The sequence below is a fragment of the Urocitellus parryii genome, chromosome 8, assembly GCF_045843805.1.
Source record: "Urocitellus parryii isolate mUroPar1 chromosome 8, mUroPar1.hap1, whole genome shotgun sequence".
In the NCBI taxonomy this organism is placed as follows: domain Eukaryota; kingdom Metazoa; phylum Chordata; class Mammalia; order Rodentia; family Sciuridae; genus Urocitellus; species Urocitellus parryii.
This window is the reverse complement of record NC_135538.1, coordinates 117,263,840-117,287,894: the sequence shown is the minus strand read 5'-3', so window position 1 is coordinate 117,287,894 and position 24,055 is coordinate 117,263,840. Positions and strand designations below refer to the sequence as shown.

Below are 24,055 nucleotides of genomic sequence, written 5' to 3'. Positions count from 1 at the left end.
TAGGCCCTAATCTCCATCAAGTGGGGCTAGGCTTTAATAAATCACATCTACAGTTTTTGGTTTATTTTGTGAAGTCTATTTTCCTGTGCTAGGCACAATGATTTGTATATTAAGGGAAGAATTTTTGTGGATTTCTGAGATTCTTAGTTCAAGATCACCCTCTGGTGCTAGGACAGAGCAGTGCAGTTTCAATAATGTATCAGAAATTAATTGATCTGATTTTGTGATACCTTTTTGTTTCTAAAAATACTTCAATCCCTCCACTTACTTCCCTTTTCTTTTTACTGCTATGTCTCTTACAGAAGCCTGAACCATTGAAGTCCCCACTCTACTCCCAAGATCAACACCTTCCCAAGTCTATCACCTCTGATTCTATCCACATTCAAGCCCCTTTCATTAGATTTCACAAGTGCAGAATACAGCATCCTGTATTCTAGGTCCCAGGCTAGTTTTCAAAATGTCTTTATTCAGAATAGAAGGTTGTTTTTACAAGGTTGATTTTCTGTCTATTCCTCTGAAACCCCCCCATGCACTACCTTCTTCTCCAGTCAGTATCCATTAGATTAGTCATTAAACCAGTAGTCAATGTAGCTTCGATAGATTTTGGTATTTATTTACCTACTTATGCATTAATTTAAAATTTATAGTATTTTCTGCCTTTTGGTTATATTGTAACAGTGGGTTACATATGAGTTTCTTATCTACCTTGGAACACAAATCAGAAACGGACAGTTAGATCATTGTTAGCAAAGTGTTGGAACAACACTATAACAAAATATATGAGATTCAGTTAAAGTTAGACTAGAAGGGAAATTAATCCCTTTAAAATATGTGCACTGAAACTTAAGAAAAGTTTAATTAGTGATATGAATTTCAACCTTGAGAAGGTAGGAAAAACGTCATAGACCCAAAGAAAGTATAAGAAAAATTAATAAAACTAAAATCAGATACCAATAAAAAAGAAAACTGGCAAACAGCATTATCAAACACTAAAGTTGATTCTGTATAATGATTAATAAAAATGTATAAACTTCCAGGAAAGAAGAGAGAAAGAGAAATTACCAGTAAGAAAATTGAAAGTAGGTCTATCATTACAGATTCTACAGACAGCAAAGTGATGAAAGGAGATTTATGAAGAGCTTATGCCAACTAACTGAATGCTGTATTTTTACATATGATTTAGGTTACATATCAATTATTTATAAAGTAAGACTTATCATTTCTGTTTTACAGATAAGAACACTGGGCTAAAATTAAGTATATCAATTGTCCAAAGCTATGTAGCTGATACATGAGAGAGAACTTAAATTCCTGTCTTTTTTAAATACACTTTTTTAGTTGTAGATGGACTCAATACCTTTATTTGGTTTATTTATTTTTATGTGATGCTGAGGATCAAACCCAGTGCCTCGCGTGTACCAGGCAAGTGCTCTACCACTGAGCCACAACTCCAGCCCCAAATTCTTGTCTTTTTAATATGAAGTCCATGCACTATCCTCCGTCTTGCTCAGGTCTGCTACCATGTAAAAGCATCCTTGTGTTAGTCATTTTTCAAAATGTTATTCATTCTTTTTACTCAGATGATTATGTTAAAATATTGTTTTGCTGAATGTAAAGCTACCATGTCAAACTCAAAACATGATGAACTTCGACCTCAGGTGGATGCTGTGACTACAAAGAGGTTATGGAACTAATAGCAAAATATTGATTTTACAGCACTTGAAAAAATACAGATTTTTATTGTATTATACATGTTGACTAATACTAACTTGAGTGCTCTTCAGGGAATCACTCAGAAAACCTGCATTAAAAAAAGAAGAATGAGTATGGTATACCATTCACTATACTTCTAAATGTTTGACAATACTAGCAAATTGTTAGAAAATTTTACATTATTTACCCTTCCATCTCCTTCCACTAAATTAGCAAGAGAAACATTTTCTTTCCTCATCAAAAAAAGAAAACCTTTTGTTAGTCATTTTTCAAAATGTTATTCATTCTTTTTACTCAGATGATTATGTTAATAATTTTGTTTTGCTGAATGTAAAGCTACCACGTTAAACTCAAAACATCCAAGAAGTGTTTAAAAGTGTAGTGGATACCTGGGCACAGTGGTGCACACCGAAAATCCCAGCAACTTGGGAAGCTCAGACAGGAGGATCACAAGTTTGAGGCCAGCCTTGGCAAGTAAGTGACATCCTGTGTCAAAAAAAAAAAAAATTAAAAAGGGCTGGGGGTATAGATCAGTGGTAGAATTTTCCTGGGTTCAATACCCAGTACCAAAAAGGGGGAAAATGTGTAATGGAAAAAGGAGACAGAAAAACAGAAAAAGTAACTGATATCCTCAATTCCTCAAAGTTGCATGCAAAATACACACACAAATGCATGCATGCACATACAAATCTGCCATCTATTATCTGGTAGCAGGAATTTGCCTGGATTTTCCTTTATCCTATCTGAGCTCTGAAACTAGACACTGTTTGATGGTGTTCAGGTCTCATGCATTAAAATTCTCAGGCTATTAAATAAAATTTTTATCAAAAATAATAGATCAAATTGCAAAAAGTGTTTGGTCTACTGCTAAAAACTCAAGAAACTTGTAAAGACAGAACATAAGTTAGAATGATAAAAGGAATAATTATGGTGTGCTATACAGAAAGTTAGAAGCTACAGTGTAAATGGAATAGGTTCTGAGTAAATACAGAAACATCTTCTAATTACAGATGCATATGTGGTAATACTGAAGCATAAGACTTTCAGTAGCCTCAAAAATCTCTGCCAAAAGTTTTAATGCTAACTTTAGATAGATGTGAAACTCCACAGTGGCTCATAGTTTCTGGAAGTCATAATTAACGGAGGCAGTTATCATTGATGACCATATCCACGAACTTCAATTTAAAATATGTAACACCATACACAGACAGACCATAAGGAGCACATAAAGCAGAAAAAAAATCGGGAAGATGTAGAAAAGGACATGTCAGTGTAGGTGGTTCTACTTGATACTACAATTTTTTTAAGTATTTGAAAATACAGATGTTTAAAATTCTGGGGCTTTTGAGACTATGAATAAAGAATTTGCTTAATTGGAAGTACAGAAGTAGGGCAAAATAAAATGTATTTGATTCCTACTAATTGAGATCTTTTTGAGAACAAAACTAACCCAAAATATAGAAAAACCCATTGAAAACAAAATTTTGCTTATTTGGTTTGTCTAATGTCCCAGTCACCAAAAACACTAGGAGGAGGGATGTGGAGTGGGGTGGAGTGGGACATGACACAATGAAGATTTCCTGGAGCAATAATAATTAATATAGACTCAATAGACACAACACAGTGACCATCCATTGTTAGAGTCTGTAAATAAGTCAAGATGGCGCCTGGCATTTTGCAGAGGGAGTGGTTTGTGAAGTAATGCCAGGGAGCCATTAAGTGTGGAGAGTCCTTATTGGTTGACTGCTATATCTAGTTTATGTTAATTAAGATAAGCTGTGTGGTGTATATATACCCCTCCAGTCCTACAATAAATGGCTCCCACTCCTGCTGTATCAATGTACACAAGTTGTTCGTCACCCCCCGGTTATTTTGCTGCAGCCGGACTGCGGCAATCCATGAGGCTTCCCAGCAACATCCACCTCCAGGCTCCTCCCTAGATCTGCACATTCTGCCAGGGCACATGGAGGTTGCTGTTCCTGTCATGCATCTACAGAATGAAAGTTCCCCCTGCTCCACTGTGAATCTGTGCTCCTACAGCATTCAACACAGGGGAAGTTCACAGGCTCCTTCCTGGTCTCTTTGTAAAAGTACTTCAACTGGCAACTGAGGTGTCAGCTCCAAGGGATTCTCTAATGGGTTGAAACTCAAGACAGCCAGGGTAGCTCTGGGCTCCTCCTAATGCTTTCTTCCAGGAGTTCTCCTTAGGTCACTTTCTTTGCACAGTTCTCATCCCTTCCCCCATTCAGAAAAGTGACTTCTGAGGTTTCCCTTGGAGGAGGGTGGCCATAAAGAAAGTTCTGATCCTGGGAGCCTTCACCCTACTGGCCATCCAGAGCCCCTGTGGAGGTGAAGACATAGTGGGTGAGTACATGGTTGAGGATTTAGGACTGTGAAAGAAAATTGAAAAAACCTGACTGAATTTGTCTCCCCATAGTAGTATATGAAACCACAGTTCCCCTGAATCTGAATTGTTATACTTATTTTCCCTCTAAGGAACCAAAACCCCTAAAACCTAATGTTAGTAACTACACTGAATTCTACAATGTCTACCTCTCACTGAGTATTCATGAAGGGTATTATTGTCTTTCTAAACTCAGAACCAAATGATATACTCAAGCACTATTATAGCCTTAATTTATGATAACTCCTGATATTAGAGATCTTTCTCCAAGTATATTGCTTTCTTTTCATAGCAGATTATGAACCTACTACTCCTCGCCCTCTTTAAACTCTTTCCAAAGTGATTGCTGATTTATTCTTATTTTATTCTTTTTCTTAGGATAACTAAGTCCATAAATGTTTTTGCCATTCAGAAAATAGTATGTCACTTTTGATTTTTTCCCAACATAATTTATATTTTCCAAATTTGAGTTTTAGAGGCAAGGGGAAAAAATTTGACTGAAGATCATAAGAATGGGAAAATTAAAATGATTAGCAGAATGACATTGAGCAAGTCAATTCCATATGTTGATCTTCAGATTTCCCATGTGTATAATTAATTAAAACAATATTCTGAGAAACATACAAATAAAATAAATAATCAAATGTGTATTCTAAATAATAAAGAGCTCTGTAAGTGCCAAGGTTTGGCATTATTATAAGTGTAACATTTTGGTTTTTTTTGTCTCAGAAAACTGGGATAATGTATGATGGAAAACCTAGGGACTTAGAAATAAGTTAGTCTCAGCTGGCAGCCCAAACTCCAAGTCCAGTCACACCTAACCATCAAAGCACTAGAAGGAGGGCAAAACAGATTAAATTACATCATTGTTACTCTGTCTGCTGTTCCGTTCTATTTCCACAATACCTTCTTAATCTGTGACTCACCCCAGTACATATCAGCCTCCTCTCTAGATCTTTACACGGCTATGTCATGGACATTGAAACAATCATTAAATTTTAACCTCCCCCAAAAAATCCAAGCAAAGAAATGTACAAAAAATGAAACACAGTGTAATCTTTAAAATATTTCCTAATCATCAATTATTTATTTATCTAACAAATGTTACTGAATTTCTACTATGTGCCATGAAGTCTACTAAGTACTCAAGGTACACAAGTGGATAAGACATAACATCCCTATTTCTCATGAAGTATACAATATCGTGGAAAAGCCAATAAGAATGAACAGAAACTTAATTTTTAGTTAATTAAAATTTACATCTTAGTCAATTTTTCAAACTTATCTCTCGATAACTGGAAGAGGGAAAAGACAGAAATGGGGACTTTTACATCAGATTATGCAAAGTAGGAAACCACATGCTATTAGTCCCTTTACCCAAATTTGTATGTTCAAATCCTACCTTCTGAGGTGATGGTTTAGGAGATTGGGACTTTAATAGGTTATTAGACTGAGACAAGTGCCCCTATAAGATATTTCTAAGAATTCTCACTGGCTTTTTATTTTTTCTTTCTTTTGTACTAGGGATTAAACTTAGGGGTGTTTTACCACTGAGTATATCCCCAATTCTTTCTTTCTTTTTTTTTTTTTTTTTTTTTGCTTGGAGACAGGGTCTCACTAAATTGCTTAGGCCTTGCCAAGTTGCTGAGGCTGCTTTTGAACTTCGATCCTCCTGGCTCAGCTTCCTGAGTCACTGGGATTACAGGTGTATGCTATTGCATCCAGCCTCACTTGCCCCTTCTGCTATTGAAGTTATAGTGAAAAGATGGCCTTCTAGAGAATAGACGCTGCAAAAGTCACATCTGCTGGTGTCCTGATGTTGGTTTTTCTAAGCCCCAGAACTGAGAGAAAGAAATTTCTGCTTTTTATAATTCAACCAGTTCATACAATTTTGTTAAAACAACCCCAAATGGACTAAGATAGAAAATAGGTACCAGGAAAGGGTTCAGTACTGGTGTAACCAGTATGGTAACAGCTTTGGAACTGCAAAATGGATACAGGCTGCAAAGATTTTCTGCTGTGTGCTATAAAAGGTTCACACAATCATGGACAGAATGTGAAGGGTGATTCTTGCAGAGGCCCAAAAGGAAAAGAAGAGAGCTATAAAAAGAGAGCCTCGATCTCCTTAGTGAATAGCTAAGTAATTCCTAAGAATCAAAGTGATCCTTAAAAAATGCTTGTAGATTTTCAGAAGTAAAGGTCATTCTGATGAGGCCTCAGTTGAAAATGAAGAGCATGTTATTAGGAACTGTGGTAAAGGTGATCCTCATTATGGCAAAGAATGTAGTTGAATTGTGTTTGTATCCTAGTGTTTCCTAGAAGGTAGATCTTGTGAGAAATTAAATTGTATATTTGGGTAAGGAAATTTCGAAGCATAGTGTTGGAGGTGTAACTTGAATATTCTTGGCTATTTGTACTATATGATAAATACTTAAAATGAAACTGGTAATAAAAAATAAGCAGAACTTCAAAATTTGGATAATCCTCAGCCTATACATATTGTTAAAAATGAGATGGCCTGTTTGGGAAAGAGCAGGCTATAGCCAAAAGACCATTTGGTAAGGAGATTAGTATGGATTGGTCATCTCAACCAAAGCCAGGTGCTAGTCTGAAGACAATGGCAAGGTTAGTCAGCCATCTAAAGAGAAGCCAGGACCTGTTATCCCAGGCAATGGAAGAATGACCTCAAATGCATTTCAGAGGACATTGAAATTGCTACCATCCATAAAGGTCTAGAGGGCAAGTGCCCTGGAAACACTGAAGTCACTTCAGAAAGCCCCTATTAGAGTAATGCCCAGAAGATCCAGGGCAGTACAACCCAGGCACACAGGCAATACCTAGATAGGGCCACCATAAAGAACTGGCATGAAGTGGAGCCTCCCAAAGCCATGGGGTCAGTATCTTCTGGAGCCTTATAGGCCCAAATACTACCCTGGGCAAGACCCTTGAGGTCAAAACATCAAACCAAAGAAAATTATTTTCTATCTGCAAGGTTTTGGACTTGCTCGAGACCTGCCACTCCTTTCTTTTTTCCTACTTCTCCATTTTGTAACAGGCATATCTATCTGATGCGTGCCCCACACCTGCCACCACCATTGTGCTTTGGAGTCACAAAACTGTTTGATTTCACAGCTTTATAACTGGAGAATAATTTTCCTCAGAATACCTTGAATCGGGGATATCTGATTTAGAGGATATTTAGATGGGAGTTTGGACTTTAGACTTTTATGTTGGTGCCAAAACAAGTCCAAAACCTCTGAGACTCTTGAGATAGAATAAATGCAATTGGGAAAGACATGGATTTGGGACTCCAGAAGCAGAATAATAGAGGTTGTTTATGATATTTTGTTATAGCAACCAAATAGAGTAATACACTGCAATATTCACAGTATTTCCTATGCCTTCTTGTTTATGAAGTTTTTTCCCTTTCCCTATATCTCACCTGCCCACTCTAATCTTCATGCTGTGGAATAGTTATTCCCCAGCTGTCCATGTTGGCACTTATGGCACAAATGTCTACCAGACATATGGTGACTATGGCCAGTTTACATACAAATTTAATGGAGATGAGCTGTTCTACTTAGACATGGAAAAAAAGGTGTGTGGAGGCAGCCTGAGTTTAGCAATTTCATGACAATTGAACTTCAGAAGCCCTGAGAAACCTTGTTGTGGTCAAAAATATTCTGGACATTTTGATTAAAAACTCCAACTTTACACGTGCCACCAATGGTAAGTGGCCACATTCTGATTCTCTACGCTGCACCTGCCTCACATTCCAGGTCTGATCTCTAATTCCCAGGGGGTAGGTGTTCTTTCCATTACATCATAAATTCTTCCCCCTTTCTAGTCCACGTTTTGGCAAATACTTAGTCCACATCATATTCTTTTCATCTTTAAATATCTCTCTGCTAGGTTCCATGAGATGTTCCTTGAATTCCTACACAAGTATATTCCCAATTTCTTGGCCTAAGAAGCTCTAAGCTGGTTCATCTCTCTCTCTCTCTCTCTCTCTCTCTCTCTCTCTCTCTCTCTCTCTCACACACACACACACACACACACACACACACACACACACCCTGTGGATTCCCAAAGACAGAGATGTGTTCTCTATTTCAAAGTGAAAAAATAGAAGCAGTAACTGGTATAAAAATTATTCTAAAAAACAAGAAAATATCTCATTAGTATCTGGGGAATACTAGGCACCTCCAAAATGATTAAAAATCTCAAGGTGCAGGTATCATAAATGTCAATAAGTGTGCTGTTTTCATTGTAGAAATCCCTGAAGTGGCTGTGTTCCCCAAATCTCCTGTGACCCTGAGCATTCCCAACACCCTCATCTGTCTAGTGGATAACATCTTTCCTCCTGTGATCGATATCACTTGGTTTTGCAATGGACATTTAGTTCCAGAAGGTATTGCTGAGACCACCTTCTATCCCAAGAGTGACCATTCCTTCCACAAGTTCAGCTACCTCACTTTTGTCCCCTCCACTGAGGATTTCTATGACTGCAAAGTGGAACACTGGGACCTAGAAGAGCCGCTCCTCAAGCACTGGGGTATGTTGAAATCCCATCATCATTTGTCTACCTTCCAATTCTATTTCCAAGCTACATTGTCTTGCCTTAACCTTTTAATCCCCATTGCCACAACTTTATTTCCCACAATTTCAAAGTTGTCCAATAATTGACTTCACTCTTTCCCAAGGTCTAGTTGTCTTGTGGATTTCCAAGCACATGCACCATTTTCCCCTCAGACTCATCCTGTTGTGTGACTATGTTTCTTTTTTCTCAGAACCTGAGCTTCCAACCCCTAAGTCAGAGCTGACAGAGACTGTGGTCTGTGCCCTGGGGTTGCCTCTGGACCTCATGGGTGTTGTGATAGGCACCATTCTCATCATCCAAGTCCTGAACTCCTGTGGAACTTACAGCCAACATAGGACCTCAGGTGTGATAACATAGAAAATAGACAAGTAAGGACTCACATGTGTCATATCTGGAACTGAAGATAGGGAGGCTGTGAGTTCAGGGTTGGACTCCCATATTTCTTAGGTCCTGAACTTAATTTCTTCATCAGACCGTATAAATAACATCACAGCTGAAATATCAAAATGATATTGTATCATAATAAAAGATTTTTTTTACATTCTGCATTTCCTTTTTGCTTTCACTCTTTCTTTACCAGTTTCAGAATCAGTGAGAATGGTGACTACTTTATTTCCTAAATGTAGTATTTTTGTGAAAAAAAGAAAGAGCAATGCTTAAGTTTTAAGTTTTCAAATAGCATTCTAAAAGCTTTGGAAGAAACAAAAACTTGAAATAAAATATTTTTCCAGTCAAAAATTGGATTTTCAAGAACATAAATTCAAAATATTCTCCACAAATGTTGGATTTGTGAAGATGGCAGAATGGTGCAAGATGTCTGCTTCCATAATTCACCACAGATCAGATGGAAGCTCTCTGAATTAGTCAGACAGAAGATAGAGGTGAGAACAAGAAAATAAGAAAATGCTCTGTGTGTGTCCCAGAAAGTGCCCCATACATTGCTCCTTTTGTGGGTAACATAAATGAAAACAAACACCGAGAGGCAATGTAATGTATAAAGGCACCTATAGCAGAGGCAGCTAGAGGCTCATCCCCTGTGGACATTTATAATAGTATAAAAACTTTTAAATCTACTCCATGCTCAAGCTCATAAATTGTGATTATGGACATTATAATTTAGGCACTTTTATGATATAAAATATTGTATATTTCCTGAACATGTTAATAACCCAATATTTTAAATGTATACCCTTCAGTAACCTCAAAATAGGTTATTGAGGAGATAGTGATGCTAACTCCTACCATTTTCACTAAATGACCTAGTCTAGGTGCTCGAGGTATATGCATATGCGTACCATATGGAAAAAAATAGTATATAACTGTGGAGAGCAATGACAGATGATGGGAGAGCAGTGACTGAAATTTGGGGTCTTTGATGACCTTATATCTGTGGCACACCAGGTGCCTGAGAAAGTTTCTGTGCAAGGGTATAGGATGCCTAGCTGCTATGGTAACACCTTGCCTGAGGAAGCTCTGTTCAAGTTTTATCAGCTTCAACCTTGATCTCAGGCACTTTATCTCCTGAGAATAGAGGAATTTTCATGCTAATTAACCACAATGTTTCACCAGCTCTGCTACTTCTGAGCCTGCTGGCTTAACAGTAATTTTAAACAATGTATCCTCTTGAGCACTGCACAAAGCTCCTAACATTGCACATTGCAAGTGTGGATTGCAACTGTGGAAAAGCTGCATAGAAGGAGACATATATAAATAAAGATTGCTGGTGTAACTCTCTAGATCTGCCTCTCTATCAGAGAGCAATGCTCCACCAGATCTCAGCTTTATCTCCAAAATATGGATGTGTGAATCTCTATATTTTCTAATTCCCCATGGCCCCTCACTAGAACCATATAACTTCTGAATGATGGTTCTTCTTAGAAGAGGTGGAAAATCCTCAAAAAGAATATATCAGTGATATTTTTGTCTAAAATACAAATCATTGTATACATTTTATTTGTAGTTTTGCACACTATCTTAAAATGAGTGGGACTGCTTTTTTACTTGAGCCATTTTTAACCAAAGCAAAATTACCTAAGTAGTACAAAGTGTTAAAATATAGCATAAAGATATGAAATCAGGCATACTAATTCTACTTAGGAATGTAATTATGTTGTTACATTTTATAATCCACAATTATGTTTAGGAAATCACACAAAGATAAGCTACTGGTTTGAATGAAATGTATAAATTTTTAGCAAACTTTTGTAGTTAGGAAAAAAACCCAAAATTAAAGTATGCACAAAGTTATGTTGTATTACACTTTTGTGTCACATTTCTGAATGCTTCACCCATGTTACATGAGGCAAAAAACAAAAGCAAAATAAATGGAAAACTGGAATCAGAAACATCAGTGTTATCAAGTAGAGAAACAAATAAATTAAAATCTAGCAGCCATCATCCAGAGTACAGTAAATATAATGCTGTCAAAATAAACAGAGAAAATTGCTAGAAAACTATATGCATCATACTATTTCAAGCCAGCAAAATATGCCCTGCATACAATGGAACAAAACTCTTTTTTTTTCCTATTAAGGTATAGAAATGCAAGTTCTTTTGAATATTGTCAATGGGTAAAACTTGTTTGTAATGACATTTCTACTAAGCTAATACAAAATGGGCCAGGAACACATTTATGGAATCTGGGGGATTGTGTGGATTGTAATTCTTTGATTGGGATAGTGGACACTCTATTTGTAAATTTTTTTAAAATGAGCATTGAAGTACAAGACAAAGGTAAATGAGACTTCCTTATATCTTATCTACATTTAGATGGAATCAAAATTAAATGTAGTCCACTCTGCTTTTGAATAGGCTTTACCTCAGCCCCCAAATCTCAATTGCTTGAGGCATTCTTCTTTGAGAACACTCAGAAGGCCTCTTTTTAAACACAAACCTATTTTTAGAATAGAGTCTCTCTTAGTAGCTGTGTCTTCATTAGACTGATAACCAATCTCTATCTTCCTTGTATACTCTTCCTATATGTGTAAAAGCCTCTCTGTTTTCACATTCAATAGGTCCATGTTGCTGTCTAATCACCCTTAGCTCTAACATGAACAACAGATCCACATACATCATCACTGTGCTCATCAAAAGATTCTCCAATAAGGCACAGTAGTGTCTCTAGACAAAAGCAGTCAAGGTCACTTCATCTTTTCTGTTTATTCAGTGTCATGAGACATCTTCCACCCATTTGTTTTTCTCATCTTCCCATACAGGCTAAAAATCATCTTTAACATTTGAGTAGTCACAGCCAGGCATTAAATAACTAGACAACTAGCTATGGCTGTATAGAGGCCCAAAGTCTTCAACTGTATCAAACCTAGAGATCAGTAGAAGGTTTGCTTGCCAAGTTTTACTTGTTTCATTTTTTAAAAAACCAGAATGCCCATCTATTCTGTAGAGGATGCTTTACATAGTGTTCTGGGTTAGCAACCTCCTGATGAGAGTCTGTTTTCTCCTTTTCTGAAGGCAGGGGATTAGCAGTAGGGGTGGTTCCCAGTTCCACAGTCACCATCCTACATGAATCTCCCCAGTGATGTCTGAGGCTAAGTTACAAATGCCAAACTTAGACCCGAAACTGGAAGTGGCAGGTCTCATGTGACACAAATCAAGACAAGAGGGAAGAGGTGAGTACTTCATGGAAAAGTAAAAATCTTATAAAAAAAGAAAGAAAGAGGGAAGTGGTTTAGCAAGTTAGTAAAAAGTGGGAAAGCAGCATTTAAAAATAATAAATCAGGGTTTGGTATCCTGTGACCCAGAAGATCTGTTTGGTTTAGATTTCATTCTTGCAGATATTAATTTTTAAAAGCATGAATGAATCATTTTCTTTCAAGTTTTATATTGACAAAATGAATAAACAATGATTCAGATCTAAATAAATGTTTTTGTCTTGTGTTGTAAAATTGTGAAAAAAGATATCTTGCATGTGCTGATAGGAAAATACCAAAGGGATTGATAATTTATTCCTTTGCTTCTAGACTCTGTTTAAGGGTTCTGTTAATCATGTACAAGGGACACATGGCTCTCAGATAAGCAATGTAGGACAACAGTTTCAACAACTCTGTCATATTAAAAAACTAGTGATTTCTTATCTTTTCAAATTTACAAAAGAATAAATGTTACTAGAAACCTGTTACTGATCTTGAGATAAGAAATTATATTAGAAAAAGAAATAAGTATAGTTTGAGGGGGAAAATTAAGCATAGGTCCATATTATTGGTAAAACATAAAGTACAGCATATTTCTCTATGGCATTTAGCCTGGCCCTTAATGAGGATCACACAGATAGCTAACTCATCTGAAACTGGTATCCCCTGTCTAAGACAAGGACTTAGGTACAGGTGGTTTAATTGGGAACAGAAATGATGGAAAAGGATAGGGAAAGGGTAAAGGAGGGGGAAACACACACACAAAAAGGGAAGTGCTGTTAAAATTACTACCTGGGCAATAGAGATGATATTGCTGCACAGTAGGCAGAACACTTTCCCTAACCGTCACCTGAAGGACAAAAGTCTTACCTATTGTCTTTTACCCCTATTGGTTGAGGACTGCCTCCAGGGGCACTGGCACCCCTAAGTTCCTAGGCTTCACGTTAACATAGGCCAGATGGGCCCTGTAGATGGCTCTGAGTATCAGAACAAGATGTGCTTGAGGGAGGGAGTCTGGATTTCCTCATAACCTCCCACAGCAACTGCAGCTGACATCACATGGACCACAATGTCATGGTGGAGGGACCATATTTCAGCCCTTCTACTGCCAAGATCCAATGACAACCCTCATTAAACCTATTGCTTCACTGAGTCTTCATGCTTATGGATGATTATAGTCATTATAAAAGACCTAATAAAGAAGGTAATTAAAGGATATTCCAATACCTGATAGCCCCCAAACTGCTGTTGGTATTCATCTTCTCCTGACTCTACCACACATTTGGGCTTTCCCTCACCCTGGGCTGGCATTCCAACCTGCCCAGCTGGCTTCCCTGATGGGGAACCACAGGTTTTGTCTTCTCAGTCGCCTCACTTTGCTATCATTGTTTACTTATATCTAGTTTATCATATTTCTCTGTCTCTTTTAAAGATGTTTTATCTTTAATCTTCAGTAATTGGATTAGAATGGTTCTGGTCCTTGTTTTACAGGGTTCACTAAGACTATTCAGTTTGTAAATTTCTGTATTTGAACATGGAATTATTTCTTTTCCAAGAACATTTTATGCAACTAATACCTTTCGTCTCTTCTTTGGGGCTCCAGTGACATGAACATTAGACCTTTTGATATTGTCACACATGACCCTGAATCTCTGTCCAATTCTTTAATACTCATTTTGTTTTACCAATTGTATACTGAATATTCACCCATCTTCAAAATAATTTGTGCTTTTGCCTGTCATTTCCATTGTGCTATTGAATCTGTCAGTGAATTCTTATTTTCCTTAGGTCACTTTTTATTCCAAATTACACTTGACGGGTATATAGGGGATTGAAACCAGGGACACTTAACAACTAAGCAACATCCCCAGACAGTTTTTTATTTGTTATTTAGAGTCAGGGTCCCACTAAGTTGCTTAAGGCCTCCATAAATTGCTGAGGCTGCCCCTGAACTTGTGATTCTCCTTTCCCAGCTTCCCAAGCTACTGGAATTACAGACATGTGCCACCACACCCAGCTCCATTTTTTTAATGTGGTGTTCCCTGCTAAAAACTTCTAGAAGTGGTCATGTTTCCTCAGGATTATTTGTGTGCCAAATAAGTTTGGATTATATTCTGAACATTTTGAATATACATGTGGGCTCTGTGTCCTAATAAATCCTCTGGAGAATGTTGAAATTTTTGCTTTAGCAGGCAACTAACATCATCGGGATTAAAAGGCAAGCTCTGTCTCATCTCTGTGGATGGTAGCACTGATGTCAGTACAGTTTCTGAATCCTTTGCAATGCTGCTCTGTACCTGCCCTGAGCATATGGCACTCAGTGTTTTGTCTGGCACTTGGATGGTGGTTTATTTCATAGCCCAGTTGCTCATGCATTTGGTGAGCTGTTGGAAGACTGTGCCAATCAGGTGCAGCTTGGGGAGTCTGGGATCCCGAAGAGTTATGATGAAGAATTCATAGAATGACTCTCCCCTCTGTGCCATTTCTCCACACACTCCAGTTCCTATAGGTCCCTTTACTAGTTTCTCAGTCCAGAAAGATGAGCTTCTCCCAAAGTAGTTTCCAGTAATAGTTCCCAATTAGAGCTGCTTTTGAGGCAAAATGGCAAAATAAAATAGAGAAAAATAATGTGGAAATACCCACAAGCTCTGTAAATCACAGTTTTTATGGTCATCAATTGTGTTTTGCTCTCAGGGTTTTTAATGCCTCCATTACAGAAACTGAGTGCAGCTTCATAGTTTTGGCCATGCCCAGAACAGAGCTAGAATAGAAAAAGAAAAAAGAAAATAAAGCAAAAACAAACAATGTATATTTCCCACATACTCTCTTTAACTTTCCCCTTTCCAATCTTCTGGCTAGAAACAGGGAGTGCCTTTGGAGATTTCTCTGTCTGCTCCATGACCACAGTTACCCCTATCAAAGCCAAGAGAGAAAATAGAAAAGAACCAGGAACCCCCTCCCTGACTGCCATTTCTTCAGGTTCCACTTCCCTCCTGCTACTAGTTACTTTTCAAGGTCCATGGGTGACTCTTTACACGTTCTGTTCAATATTTTTCATTATGATCACTGGGAAAGAGAGACTATAGTGAGCTGTGTTCCAACTTGGCCAGAACAGAAAGATTCTGAGCATTACTGGTAAAGAATGTTTTAGAAGATTTTGGGATTCTAGGTTTTTGGGGGGCCGAGGATGTTCTTGATGTATTTTAATGATGTTTTCCGTTGTTTTGTGGATTCCATTCTTTCTGTTGAAAGTTAATTCTAACTCTTATTTTTTAATGCATTTTTTCCTCTCATCAATTGAAAGTTTTTCCTTTATCTTTGGTTTCCAGCAAGTTATTCATGCTATTTCTAGGCATATTTTTTTTGCCTATGTTATGGTTGAAGTTGAGTTTCTTGAACCTGTGTTTTGTCTTTAATTGGTTTTAGAAAGTTCTCTGCCATTAACTTTTTCTTTCCTGCATCCTTTATCACTTTTTTCTAGAACAATTTTAATTATATTAGATGATTAGATAATGTCTCACATATCTCTAATGCTCATTTCTTTCTTCTTTATTTTATTTTTTCCTAATATATTATAGTGATTGGTGTCATCTAAAATTGGGGTTAACATCTTAGTGAGATTAATGTATACATATGTTATTTGTTTCATTACATAATATAAGCCAGGTAATATTTCAAATTAGATGGTAATGAATGCTCCCTAAAGGAAAAAAAAATAATTGAAGGAATGAGTAGGTATGGCTAGTCTCATATATACTATTTAAATTGAGACTTGAATGACAAGAAAAAGCCAACTATTCAAAATCTACAGCAAAACACTCCAGTTAACAAGAACAGTAAGTGCAACTCCTAAAGCAGGGACCAACTTTGCATATGAGAGCAAAAAATAGAGAGACAATATAACTAAGTTAATTGGGAGACAAAAAGAATGCTATGTCATGAGTGAGTAAAACCACAGAAAAAGACATAGTGAAGGAAGTTACTTGGATTACTCTGTTATTTTCTGAAAATTTCTGGCCACAGCTGACTCAAAGGGACACTGTGGTAATGCTGACTTTTCTCCACTGAGACCAGAACTTATGGTTTAAGAGATGAAAAAGGAAGAAGGACATCATTTATTAAAGTAAACAAATCGTAAAAATATATTAAAATAGAGCATAAGACAAGGCAAGTCAATTATTTCTTGTAAAGAATTAAATTTAAATTAATGCTCTGTGAGTTTTAAGGAAAAGATTAACTTGAATTTATTTTGGAGTGGTTGTTGTTACATTAAATAGAAAAGGCCTGTTAGGCCAAAAAGCCATTGATTTGCACATGATTTAATCTGGAATAAGACCATCACTCATAATTTCCATGGAAGAAGATTTGATCTGAAAGTTACTTATGCTACTAAAAGAAGTGGAAACAATTTTAAGAGTGCCCTATTCCTATATGTACTGGGTTGGAATCAAACAGCTCTCAACCTCTTCCAGTGCATTCATCCTGACTTCAGAAGGTGCAACGGTGAAGAGGATGCTTCCTGGGTAACCTTTGGCATCATTTAGATTGACTAATCAGAAGCATTCTGGTGAGAGTTGAACATGATTAGATGTTCTTTCAGCTGAAAAATTACCTTATTTTTCTGTATTAGAATGAGGAGAGATCTTCATATCTGATAACTCACTTTAGGGATGTAAAGAGGCAACATGAAGCAAGTCCCCTTTACCAGTGCAAATTGATCAGAGCAGCTCACTAAATGGAGGGGCTTCCCCATGTGGCTGTCCCAACCAATGTGGTTTACTGGTTAGAGAAGAGGGAGTGGCTTCTTCAGTCGCCTTATTCAGCTCCTTCTATTCCCAGGGTAATTCTCTGAGCTATATTAATCCTTGTAATAAACTCTTATCTTCCTAATCAGCTAAAGAAAATTTTGCTCTGTCATTGTTCTTTTATCAATATGCCATGTCTATCAGTTGAATAGAAGAAAAAATCCTTGATGGCAGTTCAACTCCCTCTTCTGCAGTACCTATGACTTTGAACTCCTTTGTTGAGCTTTACATTTAAGAATGTGGTTTTGGGGTATTTGTTTGTATCACTGAATGCAAGACTTCAGGAACATTGAATAATTAGCCATCTTCTGAGTCCACATAAAATTTAAATTAAATAATGAAAAGGATATCTTAGAGAACCCCTCTTTTAACATGCTTTCTCTGGTTAATAGAAATTAGAAAACAATCATTTTTCTCTTGCCTTTGGCATAATCAAGAGAAAGCCTTAGAATAATAACTTCAAAATAGGCTGCTTTTGAATGAAACAAGAATGGCAGCTATAGAAACACCCTCTTGGAAGTTTATTGAATGTGTCTCCCAATATTACAGAGAGTTAGAAAGGGAGATAAAGCTAAAATAGCAGAAAAGGAAGAAAACAAAACTACCTTTTCAACAGACAGTATAAATGTGATACAGGAAATGCAAACAATTCTAAAGATGGCTCATGAGATTTATAAGAGTTTAGCAAAATTATTGACTTCAAGATCTTATATGATGAATCATGCTATTTCTGTTGAAAACACAGTATTAAAGATTTTTTTTCTTCCTGCCAGTGATTAAACTCAGGAACACTTACCTGCTAAGCCACATCCCCAGCCCTTTTTATATATGATTTGGGGGGAAATAGCCAAACCCTCTGTTGAGTGGTGCAGATTGTTAGCTGCTCCTCAGGAGAACCATGCCCATGTGGCAAGGGTTGTTCCTGTGTCTGTGGGTTTTGTTTTACTTTGCTCTGTATGTAGTGTATATAAAGGACAAATGTGTCCTAATCTCATCATTTCTAGATGATAAAGAGGGTGTCAGTTTATGACAAAAGTAGAATTAATAAACACATTGTGTCTATTTTGTGTTAAAATTCCTAGGAAAGATTGTCTTCTGAAAATTTGAGCATTATAGCCCAGTGGGACCGTGAAGGGCCAGAATACTCACACTTTGAAGACATTTTTGAATTAGAAATATTGTTACATGTGTGCAATTTATTCAAGATTATTGTGTACACACTGAACAAATTGAGTTCTTACTTGAAACTCCTAGTCTGTCTAGATGTTTAGAAGTGCCTACTGTATGTTAAATATAGAGGTAGTAAAATGTCACTTTGTAAATATCTTTTTGTTAAAATTCATATGAGATATTGTCTTTTGGGAATGGAACTGTGAAACCACCTCTGTGAGCAGGATGGTACTACTGTACTTGTTGAGTGGTGTGGAGGAGGGTGGGAAAAATAGCAAAGGGTAATATGTTCGTGTGTTCATATTTAGACATGTTCAGACATCAGTTTTCTAAATGTTTTGTGAACTTTGTTTTGCTGTGTATCTAGTATCTGTGACGGAAAAAGGAGTTCCAACTTTGCAATATTTAGTCTCTAGATGTTAAAGAGTGTATGACCAAGTAGTATGTAAAATTAGTATATTTTGTACATTTTGTGTTGAAATTCATTGGAAAGCTTGTCCTCTATAAATATAAACTTTTGGATATGAATATGTTCAACCAGCTCTAAGCATTACATATGCTTCTACTTGTCCACTGGACTAAAATTAGAGAAAAGAAAGTGAGGATGGAAAGGTTCCAGGACAAAATATTAGAAGATACCTCTAATTATAACCATTGTTATATGTGCAATTTTATTTACCAATTCTGGGGGCATCATGGACAGGTTCTTATGTGGAATATCTAGTCCTATTTAGAAGTGCTTTATGAACTTAGAAGTAGTAGGACAAATCTTTTTTGTAAAGAGCTTTTAAAAACTGATGGGAAATACTGTGCTTGGAATTGATAAACCACCTCTGAACAGAACATTGTCTATATTTGTTCACTTGGTTGAGGGAGGCAGGAGGAAATTCGCAAAAGGTGTTTTGTTAGAGTGTGCTAGACAATTTCAGCTTACCCATTGCCCTGCAATGTGCATTTCATTTGTCTTTGCTGTTCTGTATATATTGTGTATATACTGGACAAAGGAGTCCTAATTTTATAGTATCTAGCCTTTAAATATTAAAGAAGTTGCCAATGTATAACAAAAGTAGAGTTAGTAAACTAACACATTTGTACACATTACGTCAAAATTCATAGAAAGGCAGTCTTCTGAAAGGGCCTTTTGGAAGTGAAATTGTAATATCACATTATATGACACTCAGATATGATACATGTGACATAGGAAATAGAACTGGAAGAAATGAAGGATTCTAGGCCAGAATGTCCTACTTAGAATACACTTTCACATGTAACCATTGTTACGTGTGTGTAGTTTATTCAACACTACTGTGTACATAGTGGACAAATTTAAGGCCTTATTTGAAATATCTAGTATTCCTAGATGTTTAGAAGTGCACAAAGGATGTTAAAAGTAGAGGTAGTGAATGAAATATTTTGTAGATTAAAAAAATATATTGCATATCCCCAAACAAGAAAATATAAAAACACAAAAGTTAACGCTGAAAAATAAAAAATAAAATCCTGCTGTATGGAGATACTACCCCACCATCACTACCACTATATGCTTCAAAGTGAAAAAATAACCAAGACAATTTTGCCATCATGAGTGAGGGAAGGAGACAATACAGATTTCAAAGTGTATGATAAAAATGTATAAGGATTCCAGGAATAGGCCAACCCATGAAACAGCAGTCTTCATGGGCAACCAGCAAATATTTACTGAGCATTTACTGAATACCATAGAACACATCATTTCAAAAGTATGTGATCTGATTAATTAAACATAAATAATGCAGGACTCGAAGAACCTGAGCTACTAATGATCTCTTTTTTAGAAAAACCCAGGAAGCAGGACATCCTGGGGATCCATACTGTAAATGTTTACCATCAGACTTACATGGACAGAGTAAATCTCAAATGTATCAATACCTGCCCTAACGTTGACAACTTTATTTTCCCTGATGACCCCTCCAAAGTAGATACTTGTAGCAGATATATGTTGAAAATGAGTGTGGAGATGTTCTATCATATAATTCTAGAAGCTCCTGCATTTGTATCCCAGTGGCTTCCCTCCTCCTCATCTGGTAATAGGCAGCATAAATAAGCAACAGGAAACTGACTTCACCCAGATTATCAAATACCACTTTATGCTGAGTAAAAGTGGTTTCTGATTATACTTTTATTGTTATTATGCTATTATTTTCTCATGTTTTGAAGGTAGATGAGTTTATCCTTTCACCATAATTTACAGGGTCAATAAAAATAACCAAAGCAAATAAAGATAAATTCCTATAACCAGAGAGCTTGGATTTGGAGGCGGATATAATTTTAAATTCTCTTTCTATAATGGCAGAAATAAATCTTCAGTTGTATGTAAACTACAAAAATTATACTTGAAGCATCGTGGGTTTGGGGACTGAGGATCAAACCCAGGACCTCATGCATGCTAAGAAAGAGCTTTACCCTGAGCTACTCCTTCAGCAACAAACTTTTAATGGGTATAAAAAGAAACAGAGAAGGACACCTTCATATATAGAGGGAATGACAATTGATATGACTAGTATTGTGTTGTCATTATTACTGTTCTCATCTATCCAGCCTTGCTTTGTTCTTAATACTTTTCTTTTCTATTTTTTTTAGGAAAAAAAAATCTGCCTTTCTGCCACAGAAATTGGTTCAAAACTAATGCCTGACTTAGAGTTCTATATCCCATTGCTAAAATGATTGTTTGAGAAATTGGAATGTCACTCTATCAGGGATTTCTCCAGATTGTTAAACTGGAGTTGACATACTTGAACTCTTGCTATTCAGGTGATAGGCTGGAAGTCTGAGATGTTCCTCTACATACCCTATTTCCAGAGGAGAAAATAAGAACTATCAGGAAAAGCAGTACTCAGACAAACACAGAGAGCACAAGGAAGAGAGAAAGAAACACACACAAAGACGGATAAAGAGAGGCAGAGAGATAAACATAAAGAGAGAATGCAGACAAGGAGAAAGATAATGGACCATAGAAGGACAGAAAGAAATGACCATGTGCACTATGAGCACAGGCCAATGGATGGATTGAGAAAGAAAAGAAAAAAGAGGTAGACAGCAAGACATTCTAATGCAGGTAAGAAATAAAAGATGTGTGAGAGAGAAGTTCATGGGGGAATGCAAATGGAAGAAATTGAGAAAAAAATCATATAATATATTAATAGACAGAAGATCCCTCAGATGGACAGAGATACAGAAAAATGGATGATAATAAAGAGACAGCCAGGTGCAGTGGTGCACGCCTGTAATCCCAGCCATATGGAGATATAGGAGGCTGAGGCAGGAGGATTGTGAGTTCAAAGCCAGCCTCAACAATAGTGAGGTGATAAGCAACTCAGTGAGACCCTGTCTCTAAATAAAATACAAAATAGGACTTGGAATATGGATCAGTGGTTGAGTGCCCCTGGGTTTAATCCCCAGGATCAAAATTAGGTAGATAGATAGACAGACAGATGAAGAGCTACAGAGTAGAAAAAGAAGTACACTGAGAGAAGAGAGTAAAGACAGGAGGAAAAGGTCAGAGAGAAAGGAAGGAGCTAAGAAACAAAGGAGAAAAGAATCTCATCTTAGTCCTTAATCTAAGCATTTTCAGAAGCCAAATTAATTTATGAACTTTTAAATTATATGCCAAAAAATTAATGTTTTTCTTAAGATGGTATTAGTAAAGTTTCCATCACATGCAATCAACATATTACTTTCTAATAAAACTCCCACTGGCAAGTATATAATCTGGTAGTTCAGATGCAACCTACAATCATTGTCTTTTGCCTGCTTGTACATAGTCAACAATGCCAGGAGACATTTGTGGGTCGAGTAGGTTAACTTATAGTGTTAGGTGTTGTTAATTAACATGATGGCACAAAATGATTCCAATAGCTCAACAATGTAAAACACATCAGGCTGCAGCAGAAGCCAGGAAAGACTGATTCACAAAACCCCAACTTCCAAGCCCCTGGATGGCAGACAATTGAATGTTTTCATACATTTTCACATTCTTACATGGCACCTGAATTAGACCAGGTATAGGGACCCATGACTTCACCTAGTGTCCTCCCCTTTGGGGCACCACTGAACTAGCCCTCTAGAATCTGGTCCTTTCTGTGTCAGTATCTCCCACCACCACTTTTACTTAATCAGAATCAGAAACACAAGGGACTCACAAATCTATTTAATTTTGAAAAAAAAAATTTAAAGATGAAGGAATTTGATATTTAAATCATGGGAAGTCTTCAGACACAGGGCAAGATCAGAAACATGTTGAAAGTACTCGTGGCCCAAACAGATGTGGCAGGCAGCACAGGGAGAAGAGCTCCCAGCATCAGGTGGAAAGTAGTCACAGAAATTCAGGAAAGACCAGGACAAGAAGAGGGCCAGGGGACTGGGGTTTTGGCTCAGTGGTAGAGCATTTGACTAGCATGTGTGAGGCACTGAATTGGATTCTCAGCACCACATATAAATAAATGAATAAAGTAAAGATCCATCACAAATAAAATCTGTGTGTGTGTGTGTGTGTGTGTGTGTGTGTGCGCATGCACAGAAGAAAAAGGCCTTGCATCTGCTGCTCAGGCACTGTGGGACTCAGGTCTTGATGGCGGACAGGGCTGGCAGAAGTGGATTCCTCACAGGCCTGAGAGAAGGGAGGCTAGGAACTGTGCACAAGGGTGAAGACAGCAGTAGACCATGAAACAGGGTTAAAAGGAAGAAACATGTTAGAATCAGTGCATGATCCCTGAAGGAGACAGAAAAAATGTCATAAGTTATATCACTAGAGAAAGTCAGCCCTGCCCAATACCCCTGGGGCCTCTCTGCAACTCTAAGGGTGTTTTTTGTGCAACTACCTACTCCTCACCATCTCTCCTGGCATCTGATTAAAGAGGATACCATGCTAAAGTGAAGACAAAGCTTCTGCAGGGGCATGTGGAAGACAGCCCCAGTTTCATCACCAGTCTAAGTGCTTTGGTGAAGCACAAGTCACATACTTAACTGGAAAGGTAAGAACTGTAACCTCACCTAACATCCAGCTCAGCAGCACTCTGTAATCTGGGGCTCTGAGAGCATCATGCAAGCCTCACTCAATGCCAAAGTTTGGGTGTTGTTCTGGAGAAAAATCCCTGAAATTTCCTGCAGAGACCATGTGGAATATTCCAAAATTTTCCTCCAACCAAACTCACATGAGAGAGAGTGTGGCATGAAGCCAAGAACAAAGTAACTGAAGTGAATTAGGGTGTCCAGTCAAACCCAGCCAACATCTTTATCTATCTTACATGTGTCACATTTCTGGGCAAGAGGAGTAGGGCTCTGTCTTGGGGTGGAGCTTTGGGTTGTTCTATCATCAGCAAGAATTAAAAGAGAAAGGGACAGAACAGCTCCTTAACCTGGGCAAAAGAAGAGTTGCTTCTCTGTCTCTTTGTCTCAAGTTCCAAAAGAAAATTTGAAGAATGTCCAGATTGCTCTTTTCTCCCACTCCAGTCCATGTGCACTCAGGTTTAACTGTCATCAAGTGGCATCACCCCAAAGTCACTGAGTCACTCACTGAAGGTAGTGAGCAAGGACTCTGCATCTTTAAGGGAGTCACATGTTAAAAAGGGCTTGGCATAGGTAAGGATGGACTGAGAGCTTCTCTGTCTAAATATCATCCTCCAGCACTGTCCTCTATGATGAAGCAAACTTGACTTGGGATAAGGAGGACTCAGGGCCT

At 37.3% G+C, this 24,055-nt stretch overlaps 2 pseudogenes; one reads left to right on the top strand and one right to left on the bottom strand.

The window, feature by feature from the left end:
- The first annotated feature begins 1,622 nt into the window (after nt 1-1,622).
- On the top strand, nt 1,623-9,074 carry LOC144256444 (HLA class II histocompatibility antigen, DQ alpha 2 chain-like; annotated as a pseudogene).
- Nucleotides 9,075-11,536: 2,462 nt separating this feature from the next.
- Nucleotides 11,537-12,231, bottom strand: LOC113178177 (eukaryotic translation initiation factor 4E pseudogene; annotated as a pseudogene).
- Nucleotides 12,232-24,055: the final 11,824 nt, after the last annotated feature.